This window comes from Cupressus sempervirens, chromosome 8 (assembly GCF_028749045.1).
Source record: "Cupressus sempervirens isolate cs-2001-9-10 chromosome 8, ASM2874904v1, whole genome shotgun sequence".
NCBI lineage: Eukaryota > Viridiplantae > Streptophyta > Pinopsida > Cupressales > Cupressaceae > Cupressus > Cupressus sempervirens.
Window position 1 is genome coordinate 86818429 of NC_143125.1, and position 15367 is coordinate 86833795.

General features: G+C 33.8%; 1 pseudogene; it reads right to left on the reverse strand.

The window, feature by feature from the left end:
* Positions 1 to 447: 447 nt before the first annotated feature.
* Positions 448 to 13950, reverse strand: LOC149541758 (putative prolyl 4-hydroxylase 7; annotated as a pseudogene).
* Between the last annotated feature and the right edge of the window lie 1417 nt (positions 13951 to 15367).

The window sequence follows — 15367 nt, forward strand, 5'->3', positions numbered from 1 at the left end:
AAGGACACAAATGATAATTATTTGACTATTTGTGCATCTCACTCTTCCTCTAATGACTCTCCATAGGGTAATGATGACTCCTCCCAATGTTATGGTTCTATTGAACTAGCCATTTGTGGCCTAATGGATCTAACCCCACCTCTTGTTGTTGATGTGGTCCACTCTAGCCATGTGCAACCTTCTCTAAATGTTTTTGATCTTGATTCACATCAAGGCTTGAATGTTGAGATAAAACATTGTCAATATTTAGAAATTATTATTTTTGATTCTCTCTCAAAATGGGCTCTTCCACATTCCTCTTGTAGTTGGGACCCTACTGAACTTAAGGCTTGAAATTGTCCAAAAGTGGAAAAAATCAGTATGTAGACTCTCACTCACCTCCCCAAATGGTGGGTGAGTTGTCTACCTATTATTGATGTGGACTAGAAGTTGTGTACTAGTATGTTTCTAATGATCTTTCTTGACTTTTTTGTACATGTTGGAATATTTAGGAAATGAAAGATGTTGAGGTAGGGGGTAAATTTGTATCCAATCAGAATGTGGAGAGCCAATCATATAGGTGGGGTCATTCATGCATTCCCCAACAACAACCCACTTAGCACAATCATCATTTTCATCAATGCATTCATTAGAAGTGCCCATTTTAATGAATTCATATGCCTTCACATGTATCCATTTTGTAGCAGACCACTTCTCTCCTTCTATAATAGGACAACTTCCATGCAGACTATTTTCATCAGCTGTCCCATTTGGCAAAAGACTAAAGAACATAATAGCATCACCTTTTCTTGGCTTCACTGTATTAAAAAAAAACATGAATTTCATTTTTCACTTGTACTACAATCATCTCTTAGATCATTTTAGTTTTGACTATGAATTAGAAAATAAATTATATTGATAAAAATAAAGAATATAAGCTTCACTTCATCTTTCACCCTTAAGATTATTAAATGTAAACATGAATGCTTAGTCAGTGTTAATTTGGAGAACAAAAAAAATTCCAAAGTATTTATACCTGAATATCCACCTTTGGCACATTCTAACCATCATCACTTTCCTAACTACCCAACAAAGATAATTGAATAATATTTGTAAGAGATCACTTACATTTTATGATATGGATTAACCACATAAAGTGGGTGTTTGATGTGAAGAAACTAGCCTCTCAATAGGGAAAAATAGTCTCACCCCCCTTGATCACATATGATAAATACATGAGCACTATGGTAGTTATATGACCACCCACCTCTTTGTTAAACTTATCATTGAAAAAATCAACATGAGGTTCATATTTCTGGCCATTTTCATAATGTAAAATCTATATTGCCTTGCCATTCTCTAAAAACACCCATAAAAGAAATATTAATGAAAGAAACTTACAAACAAGATCTTTTATAGTATTGGAAAAATTAGGGCTTACATTTTAATGAGGTCATTTCATGATTGAAATCTTGGTTAAATAAAGTGGGAAGGGCCTGGCCTGAATCAGTAAAATTACATTCAATGAAACTAGTTAATGAATTTGTTTTTTCATAAGATGTTGTACAAGAATTTACAGTATTATAAAAATGGAACTACATTTTGTAATCATCATTAGAATGATGCAAGTTCTTTAAAAGAATCTTTATCAATACATCATGAATTAGACTTAGGTTACTACCATTTTTCAACATGTTATTACCTTTCAGAAGAAAGGTCCAGGCTACTATTCTATCTTCAATCCTTGCAACAATGTCATCCTAATAAAAATGTAAAAGCAATGCCAATAAATAGCCTTTGTAGAGAAGTAAATGTAAGCCAGGAAAGATCTACTTATTACATGATTTTAATCAATATAATCTATAATATGGATGTTTGGTAAAGCCCAAGTGCCTACTTAAAATTTCATCCAACTAATTTATAATGAATAGTCTCATATTTTTCTACATTTTAAAATTAGGCTTTGATTGATGGATGAGCCCAACATACCTAAGATTTATTTAAGAACATTCCTGAGCTTGTTTGGATCTCACTCATAATACTCTTCCCTGATTCATTATCTGCCACCATTGATTTCTCTAACTTGTCTCTTGCCTAAAGTTAACATTCTTGACTATAAGGAAATATTTAATATTGCAAAGATCAGCCCTTAGCCACCTTACTCTACTGCTTAACTAATGAAAAGTATAAAATTAACCAAAACAAACCAATGTCACAATAAAAAAAAACAAACACAAAAACAATTAACCAAATCACCTATTTTGATTCATACTAAACAAAAGGCTGCTTCTAAGTCTTTAGAATTTGGTGGGGTCTCCAGAAAGCTAGGGATTGATTCTTTGTTAATGTAGTAGTGCTTAATACTAGATTTTGTTGGTATAGTTATTTTATTTAATCACACTTACAATTTTAATTCTAATTGGTCCTCCATACATATATGACACTTGTTCATTCAAGTAGTCACCATTTAGGAGTTGTTTAAAGTAGATTTTTTCATTTCATTTTGATAGCTCATCTTAGGTTCATGGGAGTGGATTCACGACCACTCATTGAGTATTGGGTTTGACTTTTGATTAGATCCAATTACTCTTGCCATATGCACTCTCCTCCTTTAATTCTTTAATCCATGGATGTATTTTAGGCTCATTTCATTATTGTGCTTCTTATTATCTCTTTACATCTTGTAGTTATTTATAGATATTGTGTTATTTATGATCATGGTTCAGGTCTAATTTTGTTTCCATACTTTGTAAAAGATGGGATCTTTACTTTAGTTTCTTATGCTTCTTTTGTTTCAATCATAGATATGAAATATAATCAGAATAAATAAACTTCATATAATTAAATTGACTAAAAATTTAATCAGAGTGGGTTTAACCATGGACAAAATTCAGTAGTTAAGTGAGTTCTAAGTTGAAGTAGTACTGGGATGAGTGCCCTCGGCCAAAGTCCCAATGCTTTACTAGATAGATTAGTGCCATTTGCTACTTGTGAAACATAGATCAATGAATTTGACTCAAAAACTACACAATTAAATCATAATAGCAATATCACAAAAAAAATTAGCCTCTAAATAAAGAAACCCTCTCAATTTCAAACCCCTATAGAAATAAGATGATCTTATAGATTTATACTATCCTACTCTACAAAGGCTTTAACAAAATGGCCAAAAATTAATTTATAAAAACAATTGAGCTGAACTAAACCCTTATTCAAAACTCTAAAATTTTCTTTTAAACACATTGAAACAACAATGGCATTCCCTTTATAGTCTTAGATGATTTAACAAGAGAAATGGCTACTTTCTTTTGCATGAGCATTAGGTAAATGAAATTAAATCCCATTAAATTGAGTTAGTGGACATAAAGTGTTATAATGATAGAAAAGTGTAATTACCACTATGTAGAATGACAATCCAACAAGCAGGAAACTAATACTCATTCCTCCTGCAGTAATCTAAATAATTTTTTCTTTATTATTGTTCAAATTAATACACAGTAAATGTCCTTATAATAGTCTATATTCAGGACCTAACTCATACCATTATGATGGAGACACAACCCAAGAACATAACAGACACAATAGGAAAGGGAAACTTTATTAACAATGAAAATATGCTAATACACTCAGTGCAAAGAGAATAGAATCCAAAACATGCCCTATGGGCTTAATACAATGGTATAAATCTAGAGATAATTTCTTCTTCCAGTACCTTCTCTCAAACTCCACTCTGAACTGCCTTTTACAATGACAGAAATGTTCTTAAATACACCGCAAAGGGTTAAGGATTAGGAATATATTCTAGAAAGTGTTATTTGGCATCCACTACCAAAATAGAAGGCTCCAAAAGTTGCATTAGAAGTTGCCGCAAAATTAGAAGAATCCAGAAATGGTAGCCGAACTTCTAAGAGGCATAACTTTTGAACCGTAGCTCTGATTGACAAATTGTTTACATTTTTGGAAAGCTCTCAAAGTGCTCTATAGCCCTATGGACCAGCTTACTCATCCCCCATTTTTTAGGCCTGTACAAGGTCATTTTGTGCCTCAAACTTGGCTTTGAGGCATTCTTAAGAGGTCTCCAAAAACTAAAAAACTGTGATAACTTTCAAACCATGCAACCTTTTGACCTGATTCTTTTTCTAGAATGTTCTAAATTAAAATTATAATCATCCCTCCAATTTTCACCTTCTAACTCACCATAATTATGGCTCAATTACATAGTCCTATTTTTTTGGCATTTACACGTATATTTTTTGGGTGACATAGGATTGCTCTTATACCTCTGGATGCTCTTGCATCAAACACCCAAGGTAGATTGAAAAGTGATCCTGCCACTTTATGGATGGTAGAGGAGATCCCAAATGGAAAACCTTAGCTAATGATATCCAAGTTGAGTCCTCTATCGGCCATCCTTTCCACTTAACTAGGTACTCTTCATACTTCCTATTTATGGTACTCCTGCCCACACAACTATCCAAAATTTCTTCTATCTCCTCCTTCTTAGAAGTAGGAATTGGACATGGCTCTAGCATCAACTCCTCATCTACACCATCATCATGATACTTTGTTAAGTCTGTAATGTTGAAGATTGGAGAAATGTGAATTCCATCTAGCAGTTCCACCTCATATGCATTTCCTAAGTCATGTTTCTTCAAAATTTTGTAGGGGCCAAATTTCTTCATCTTCAACTTGTTGTAAGTACCTACTGGAAATCTTTCTTTTCTTAAGTGTACCATGACTAGATACCCTACTTGGAATTCCTTATGTCTTCTCCTTTGATCAGCCCTAGCTTTATACTATTGGTTCATCTTGGTAATACATGCCTAGACCTCCTCATGTAGACACTTGATATGTTCAACAAATTCTTCTGCTTCAGCACTCATCCTTTCCTCTTGCTCCATCTTTCTCAATTCTAGTGTATTCCTTGGGCTACTTCTATATACAATTTGGAATGGTGATCTACCAGTACTCCTATTTATAGAGTTATTGTAAGAAAATTCCACTTGTGGTAGAATCAAATCCAATCCCTTGGGCTTATCCCCAACTAAACATCTCAACAAATTGCCCAGACTTCTATTCACCATTTTTGTTTGACCGTCAGTCTGTAGGTGATGTGTGGAACTAAATTTCAAGTCCATTCTCAACTTCTTCCACAATGTTCTCCAGAAATACCCCACAAATTTAGTATCTATGTCAGAAACTATACTCCTTGGGAGACCATGTAGTCTCACCACCTCTCTGAAAAATAAGTCTGCAATATGGATGGCATCATGAGTTTTGTGGCATGAAATGAAATGTGCCATTTTGGAGAACCTATCAACCACCACAAATATTGAGTTATTAACCCTTTGTTTCTTTGGAAATCCAAGAACAAAATCCATACTTACGTCCTCCCATGGCTTTGATGGAACAGGAAATGGCTGATATAGTCTAGTATTATGACTAAATCCCTTGGCCACTTGACAGACTTGACAACTCTGTACAAACTTCTTCACATCCTGTGACATTTGAGGCCAAAAATAATGTTCTCTAAGAATGGCAATGGTCTTATCTTGACCAAAATGTCCTGCCATCCCTCCACTATGTTTCTCCTTAATCAAATTTTCCCTCATAGAACTCCTTGGAATGCATAATTGGCTGCCCTTGAACAACATACCATCCTAAATCAAATAGTCTAACCACTTGGTTCTATCTACATCAACAGGTTCTTTACAAGCTTTCCATGCTTCGGCAGAATTAGGATCCTCAGGGTATAGATTCTTGAGTTCATCAAACCCAACTACTTCAACTTGCATTACTATAAGCAACAACTACCTCCTACTCAATGTATCTGCAACCCTATTAGACTTTCCACTTCTATGCTTCAACACAAATGTATAGCTCTACAAAAACTGTACCCACTTCATATGCATATGGTTCAATTTACCTTGGCTATTTAGGTACTGTAATGCCTAGTGATCAGTATATAAAACAAATTCCTTTGGCAATAAATAATGCCTCCATTTCTTTAAGGCTTGAACTGTTGCATAGAACTCTTGATCATAAATAGAATACTTCTTCTTCACATCATTCAATTTTTCACTAAAATATGCAATAGGCTTACCTTCTTGGCTCAATACAACCCCAATAGCACTACCACTAGCATCAAAATCCACCCGGAACACCTTGCTAAAATTAGGAAGTGCCAACACAAGTTGTTTTGTCACCTTCTTCTTTAGCAATTCAAAACTTCTTGCAGCTGTCACTGTCCACTTGAACTCTTTCCTATCCCCTCTTAATGTGTTAGTCAGGGGTGCACATATGCCACTGAAATTCTTAACGAACTTCCTATAAAAAATAACCAAACCATGAAATGATCTCACCTTAGTAGTAGACCTTGGAGTAGGCCATTCCAAGATGGCTTTTACCTTCTTTGGATCCATTTTGAGACCTTCGGGTGATACAACAAACCCCAAGCAGACTAACTCTTTTTTTGCAAAGCTACACTTCTTCAGATTAATTAACAGTTTCTCTTCCCTCAAACTTTCAAGGACACTATGAATATTCAATAAATGTTCTTCCAAATTCTTTCTAAAAATTAAAATATCATCCAAATAGACAATAACAAATTTTCCCAAGAACTTCTTAAGTACCTCATTCATAAGCCGCATGAAGGTGCTTGGGGCATTTGTCAATCCAAAGGGCATGACTAGCCACTCATAAAGACCCTCCTTGGTCTTGAAGGTAGTTTTCCACTCATCTCTTTCTCATATTTGTATCTGGTGATAGCCACTCTTGAGATCTATCTTTGTGAAGTACTTAGCTCCACTCAAGCAATCCATAAGATCATCCATTCTTGGCAAAGGAAACTGATACTTGATGGTTATCCTATTTATAGCTCAAGAGTCTATGTACATCCTCTACTCTCCATCCTTCTTTGGTGCCAATACTATAGGTACTGCACATGGACTTAGGCTCTCTCAAATCAAACCCTTCCTCAATAGCTTCTGAACCTATCTATTTAGCTCCTCAGTTTCAGTAGGAGTCATCCTATGAGCAGCCTTGTTAGGAAAACTAGTTCCAGGGATTAAATCTATCTAATGACTGATTTGCCTTACTAGTGGCAATCCTTCTAGAACATTATCAGAGATGATATCTCCAAACTCACTTAATAAATTTGAAACTTCAAGTGGTATTTCACTACTACCTTCCTTATCTTTTCTAGGAATCAAAGCATAACACATACGTTGATGTTTCATACCATCCAAAAAATTTCTTCCATCAACAAGATAGATCCTAGCACTATTGCATACCTTTTCACCTTCCTTTATCATGGGCTTCAGTTTGTGGTGAACTCCATCCTTTATCAAAGAGTATGTGTTTGCATGACCATCATGTACTGCATGTCTATCAAACTGCTACGATCTTCCCAACACTAGATGGTAGACATCCATTGGAATAATATCATAGAGAACTTCATCATGGTAACTCCCAATTTTGAACTTCACTAAACATTTTTCACTTACCAAGACCTTATGATCATCTTTCACCCAAGAGATCTGATAGGGCTGGTGGTGTTTCTCCCTCTTGAGCTTCAACTTAGAAACCATCTCCTCTGACACCAAGTTGTTAGTACTACCACCATCAATGATCATATCACAAAATTTATCCTCACACTTGCACCTGGTATGAAATAGACTCCTCCTTTCTCCTAGTTTAATCTCACCACTTAGTAGGACCCTTTCATTAACTAAATTCTCTCCTCTTTCTACATCCTCTAAATGTGATGACTGTGCATCCTCATCCACATGAGCAACCCTAGCTTGACCCTCAGCTCTCCTATCTATCCTTCCTTGTCATTGAGGGCAATTAAAGGCATGGTGACCTTCTACATTGCAATGGAAATAGGTACCACAAAAAACTCCTCTTCCTTTTCCATTTCCTCTACCTCTTCCTCTCTGATCTCCAAAGTTTTGATCATGAAAGCAGTTGAAATCCTCATTCCTCTGGTTCCTGCTAGTACCCACATCTTCATTTTTCTTTTGGGTCTCATTTCGGCCTCTAGATGACCTACCACTACCCCTTCCTCCTTGACCGTGCCCTCTTTGTCTCCCTTCAAACCTTTTATTTAGCTTCTCTTCAACTCACAAGGCAAATTGGTATGCCTCTTCAATGCTGGTCATTCTTACTAGACTTAATTCCTCCTGGATGCTAGGTCGCAATCCACTGATATAATGAGCAACCTTCTCCTTATTTGCTTTTGCATGCCCTACTCTAATCAAAAGTTAGTAAAACTCCTCCGTATATTCCTGGACTAATTTTCCTATTTGTTTTAACCCATGCATCTTCTTAAACAAATCAAGCTCATAGTCAATAGGAATCAACTGCTTCTTTAGTTTGTCCACCATGTGATCCCACCTTGTGATCTTCTCCTTTCCTCTTCTATTTATTTCCAATTGAACCTCTTGCCACTAGATTTTAGCATGGCCTTTTAGTTTTGCCTTTGCAAACTTAACCCTATCTATATCCTTGATATCCTCATACTCAAAGTACTCCTCCAATTTATTGATCCAATCGATCAACTCATCCAGTTTTAGATTTCCTGAAAAGACACCCACATCAATTGTAGGTCTTTTTCCAAAATTAGTAATGGCCCTAAAAAGCCTCTCCTCTGCCTGATTCAAAACTTCCCCTTCTGATCCAATTTCTTCTTCTTCATTATCATCCTCACTTTTGTTGCCTGTGACAACATTTGTTCCTCTACGAAGCTCCTCCTGCAATGCTTGAACCTACCTATGGAAGGCTCTAACCTCCTCAGGATTAATAGCATCAACCCTTCCACCACGCTCTCTTCATGGAGGCATCTTCTTGACTCAAACCCACAACCACATAGCCCTAGTGAAAACTTCCTCATAGTCGATGCTTTGTCTACACACTCAAGAAAACCTCACTCTGATACCACTTGATGGAGACACAATAGGAAAGGTAAACTTTATTAACTATGAAAATATGCTAATACACTCAGTGCAGAGAGAATATACTCCAAAACATGCCCTATGGGCTTAATACAATAGTATAAATCTAGAGATAATTTCTTCTTCCAGTACCTTCTCTCAAACTCCACTTTGAACTGCCTTTTACAATGCCAAAAATATTCTTAAATAGACCCCAAATGGTTAAGGATTAGGAATACATTCTAGAAAGTGCTAGTTGGCATCCATCGCCAAAATAGAAGGCTCCAAAAGTCACATTAGAAGTTGGCACAAAATTAGAAGAATCTAGAAATGGTAGCTAAACTTCTGGGAGGCATAACTTTTGAACCATAGCTCCAATTGATGAACCGTTTACATTTCTGGAAAGCTCTCAAAGTGTTCTATAGCCTTATGGATAGCTTTTCTTTTCCCCCATTTTTCAATCCCATACAAGGTCATTTTATGCCTTGAACCTAACTTTGAAGCATCCTTAGGAGGTCTTCAAAAAAAAAATGCGATAACTTTCAAACTGTGCAGCCTTTTGACCTAATTCTTTTTTTGGAATGTTCTAAATTATAATTATAATCATCCATCCAATTTAAACCTTCTAACTCACCATAATTATGGCTCAATTACATATTCCTATTTTTTTGACATTTCCACGTATCCAAGGTGCTTAAAAACTCTAACCCAGAACACTAATAGTGGAATTGTGAGAGTTGGAACCTTTATTTGACCTAAATGGGTATCCAAAAATGAAAACACATGAAATAGAAACTAAGTCTAGTTATATTTTTTGGGTGACACAAGATTGCTCTTATACCTCTAGATGCTCCTGCATCACACTAGAAGTGGTCTCCTACCAGATTTGTCCATCAACAATGTACCTACTACTATCTTTTTGCACTTGCCAAGCACCACTTTCTAATTAATAAGTAAGACAAACATGTTTGATCATTGAGAGGAACTAAATAACATATTATTATCTAGAATTGACCATTGTTGGCACTTGAACTATAGCAATTGCAACTGATGTTTTCTGACCTAAAGAATAGCCTACAACGAAGTCCAAATTAATTATATTACATTAAAGTCCAAAAGTCTTTTGACCTCTTATGAATTCCTTTTGCCTATAGTTTTGATTTGATATTACTTTTTATGATCTTGTTGTTTCTTTATTGTATAGGTTTGAACCTTATTCCACTTTATCTAACCAGAACAATTATATTATATCTAAAATAGAAAAGAACACATTTATATCAGTAGAAATGAAAGAGAAACATCTAATATCCTAACGTAGCTTCTCACCAGCAGCCTCAAAGATTGCACTAGAATAAAATATAACACCATTGATTCCACCAATTTTTTGGCATACCACTAGGCCAACACCAACCTGATATAGAAAATACAATTGTTAAGTTGTTAAGGATGACTAGATAAATAATTAAGATTCAACAAACAAAATTTCATCAAGTACAATACATATTATGAAGTTTTAAATGATGAATGGATTATTGGAAGGAACTATGGATGAGTAGATAAATTATGGAGAACCAACAAATCATTGATTATATTGCTTACAATGACTGCAGGAGCATAGTTTCTATTAAACAAATCAAGTATTTTGGTCTTGGGCAGATTTTCCAACTCCTCTATATATTCTTGTATAATATATTCAATAGATTGATAACCTAATATCAGCAACAATCAACTATTTTTTTTAATGTATTCATTGGAACTGATTAGCTCCAAAGTTTTACTCAAATTTTAGCTTAAATTGAAATTGGAAGCTGACCTAGTTGATATTGGTGAATGAAATATATATATATATATATATATATATAGAATAGACAAAGATATGCACTAGGATTTTAGTTGCTTCATATGATACATCACATTGGCTTCCCCTAAGAGCTTGAAATGCTTCTTTAAAATCTTTATCATGACCAACCTTTGCTTGGAATGAATTCACAACAAATGTATTAGAAAGAGCACCACGTTTGAACATGTAGGGTTTTTTTAATCAGATATTGTATCGTTCTTAGATGGTCATTTTAAAACATCTCACATTAATATGAAAATTGAGCATGGAAAATAAGACAATTTTGACTATTTAATACTTTTAGTTTAGAAAACAAGTCATAAATTATGTTCTTATAGTAAAAGAATATTTTGACTTAAGAAAAAAACTACACAATATTAAAACATGACATCGTGCTTTAAAAACTAAAAAGGTACCTGTAACAAAGAACTTCATTTGAACTTTCTAATTGGTTGTCACTATTAACTATAAGCTTATTTTTAAAGTTTGAGCTTCACTTGGTTTCGAGAATAGTTTAATATTCTCTACTAAACAAGGCCAACCATGTAAAGGTGGAAGTTCATTTGGTCCCTCCCCTCCCCCCTAACATCACTCTAAATTCCCCATTAACATTTAATAACATTCATTCATTCATCCATTTTTGAAATACAACATTCAATCATTATAATCACATGATAACATTCACTAACACATAAAATTCATTAACACAAATTTTATTAACACGCAACATTCAAGAGTAAGTCATTCAAGAATAATTCATTAACACAATATTCATTAACACCCAACATTCATGAATAAGTCATTAATATATAAAATTCATTAACACACAACAATCATTTCTTTTTGGCTTTCTTCTTGTTTTTTTTTTTCATGAAATTTCTAAGAGGACTATCAATGTCCTCATCATCCCCCTCCTCTACTGGTTCTAACACATGTCTCCTCCTCATCTGTTGAGGAACATCATGAGGCCACTGCACCAAAGGGGGGTCCACTACAATAACAAGTACTTCATGAGTTAAATTCACACCATTTTATATTAGTGAATTACGAGTTTTTATTTAAGTAAAAGAACTATACATCAAAAAATTAATTTAAAAGAACAAAACATAGATTTTCTTTACCTAAATGTGTGACATGAGCTACTTGTTGATTAGTCTGAACATCCTACAACACTCATTCATCAACACGACATGATTGATCTATATCCTCTAAAATATACAAAAAAAGGTTACACCAAGTCCAATTAAAGATGTTAAATTCTATTAATAATTACATAATTAGTTTTAAATAGAAAATGATCACCTCCATGGATAATATGAGGCACATCAGGGGCTTCATGATGCGGCGTATGATTTGTGTCACGATTAACAGGCTGCATTGCAATGTCATACACATTATTATCAAATAGATTGTTGCTCAAGTATTCAATTTCTAATATATATTTTGGCATATTTACCTATGCAAATAATCCAAGAGACTATTCGGTTGGGGCAATGGAAGCTTTCCATAGGCATTTAGCCATGGCTACATAGCCTTGCTTGAAGGCAATTCTTTTGTTTTCTTTTGTGGCCTCTAGATTAAAATCAGTGCCTTGCATTTTATTTGCATTTTTTATTAATTACCAAAATTATTTGCATTTTATAAATATTTTTTCTCTACAATTAATTTATTGCTACTTACAACTTGTGCTTTGATTTTAGAATATCCTCTAGAGCCAAGTTTGTGTTGCCCAACCTTTTCTAGCCTGGCCTTTGTTTCTTTTGATCTGTCTTGCAACCTATGAAAAGTTTGAAATATGTTAGATGATATAGATATAAAGATCAGTACTAATTAGTTCATTATTACATTAATGTACTAGTAGTTAATACTATTGCATACCTTCTCGTACTTGTTGGTGTAGTTTCTCTTTGATCATCCACCCCTTTCTCCTTTGCATAAAAAATGAACTCATTCCATTCCTTCACTATAATAAAGGGAGGACACTCATACTTTGGGTTTAGGACGAGACTCTTTCTATATGAGTCCCTCACAACCTTAAGATGTTTGCAAGCTTTTTGTAATATTTTCTTATGATAAAAAATATTATTACCAAACTCATGCTCTAAATCTTTGATGAGCTGATCTCTTAATTTTTTATCTTGAAAGTTCCACCTTTTAAGAAAAAACATAAAATTGTTAGATATAGCTAGTAAAATAAAAGACACGAATGAAAGGAAAAATGTTGCACCAATTATTGATATGAAAAAAATATATAGTGGGATAAAATTAGTTCACTTATGATGTTCCACCTTGTACATATGGTGGGCCTGAATATTTGCAGTATGAGGCCATAAAGCTTCCTATAAAATGTATCATTTCTTGCAAAAAATGTCATGGGATAATCAATCCAAAGCTTCTTATGAATAGGTAAATGCATAATACCATATAAAAAATAATTATTTAAAGTACTTAGAATCTTAGGCCATTTTAAAGGCATTGATTCATCATTGTCAATCAACAATGATGTCTACATAGCTCTTGTGCTAGAAACACATGTAGCTCTAGGAAATGATGGTGAATTATCACCAATACTTGCACTATGATCTGTCTCTGGTGTAGCAGATGGTGGATCTCCTACCACACAAAAAAAAATCCACTATGTGATGCACCCAAGATAAAAGTACAAATTATCAACTCATAATTAACACAAAACCAAATATATCAAAACAAGGATTTACCAACTGGACATCCCCTTGTTGTCGACATTGCAGTCAAAAAATTTCTATGGACGTCTGTCAACCTCCTAGGAGTCTCCTACACTTGATGACCTAAACAATACATTGTTAGCAAAGACATTCTAAAATAATAAAAGTAAGAGTTAACTTAAGAAGTTTTTTAATATTCAAAATAAAAAATTCTTTGTAACTTGTCAGCTAAAAGATTATTTTACCAGTGGCAATCGAAGCTCTACTGTTATTGCCCTCACCACGTTATCCTTGACCAGGTTCTAGATTAGTTGCCAAAAAATCCTGTAAGAGCACATATTACATATTTTACTTCACAACATAAAAGATTATAAAATATAAATCTTTATTGAACTTTTGCTATAACTAAAGATTCATTACTACTTACTTCATAACAACAAGCTTCCACTCTCAAATCAGATAGCCTCTTCATCATATGCTCAGATGGAATATTTTCTTCATCCAAGGTTCTCATTATTTCTAAATTAATTTTTTTAATTTTTTTCTTCAACATTATTGTAACATTGGGAGTTTCTACAATATCGTCATCAGAAAGGGTAGCTAGTGGCTCTGTAGTTACTACAAGTGCTTTTCCCTTATCCTGAACATCAAATTGTGAGAGGAATATTAGTAAAACTATCATAAAACTCAAAAACCATAAATAAAATAACATAATAATATAATATTTTTCAACTATCTAATTTGTACAATTTTAATAAGGTTTACCCTTGTTAAAGAATGGGTGGGAGTAGCATCCTCGTGGCCTCTATCATCTGTTGGATCCATATCATCTTGTCACAAATATTAAACATAAAAACTTCAACTGAAAGCAATAGATAGCAAAAAAAAACTTATTTACAAAATGGTATATAGTACTTACAACCCTCATGATAGTAACTTTGTTTTTATCTATGTGATTTAAATGGTAATCTATTAGCAGTTCTTCCCCTGCACTTATTGATTTTATTGCACAAACAAAAACTTCATTCCCCTCATGTGCCTCAAATATGCAATTGGGTTGCTTACTAGTTGAGGAATGTCATGTACTATTTATAAAACCTACAATATTACCTATTGTTTTTTGTCTCTCATCAATGTACATAGAAAATCTTTTACTTTGATCATTTTCTTTCCATTGTATATAATTATCTGATAGTGCATACCTACACATATTTTTTTATATCGAACAATCTACATCCAATCACTATAATTGTAACATGGACTGACATACTTGAACAATTTGATAACTTTTTTGTAACATACCTTTATCCCATCCATGGAAAATAGGCCCAAACCATGTAATGAGGATGGAGCAATGCGATATATCCTCTCATTAACACAAAAATCTGTGTTAATTGGAGGTAGCTCATTGGGTACCCATTCTTTCTCAATGTGTGTGTATCAAAAGGGAACCTTGATGTCACCTTTGGTCTTATCATCATAAGAACATGACCCCCCATTAGCAAGGAACAATTGTATGCATCTATCAAATTTTTTTCTAATCTTTTGACCTCTAGTTGATCTCCCTATTTTAGTTGTACTATGCATAGTGCTTTCATCTACCATTTCCTCATTTCCCTCATTTGATGTAAATAGATCTAACAAGTACCTATTTGGTGGCACTTGCAATTCATCAAATAGAAATTTGATAATATTTAAATAATATATATAGAATAATCAAGTTGTGACTCATACGTGCAGTTCTTCCTTGTCTATACGTGAGAGATATAAAATTTAGTAAGTTGAAAGTGATTATACAATTATATTTCTATATGGACCTTCTTTGTCTATATATACATTATATGATTACATAATATGTCTATTTATAACATACGTGGTCAATGATAAACAAGAAGAATATAAGAAAATTATGTCTATTTATTGACTTATAC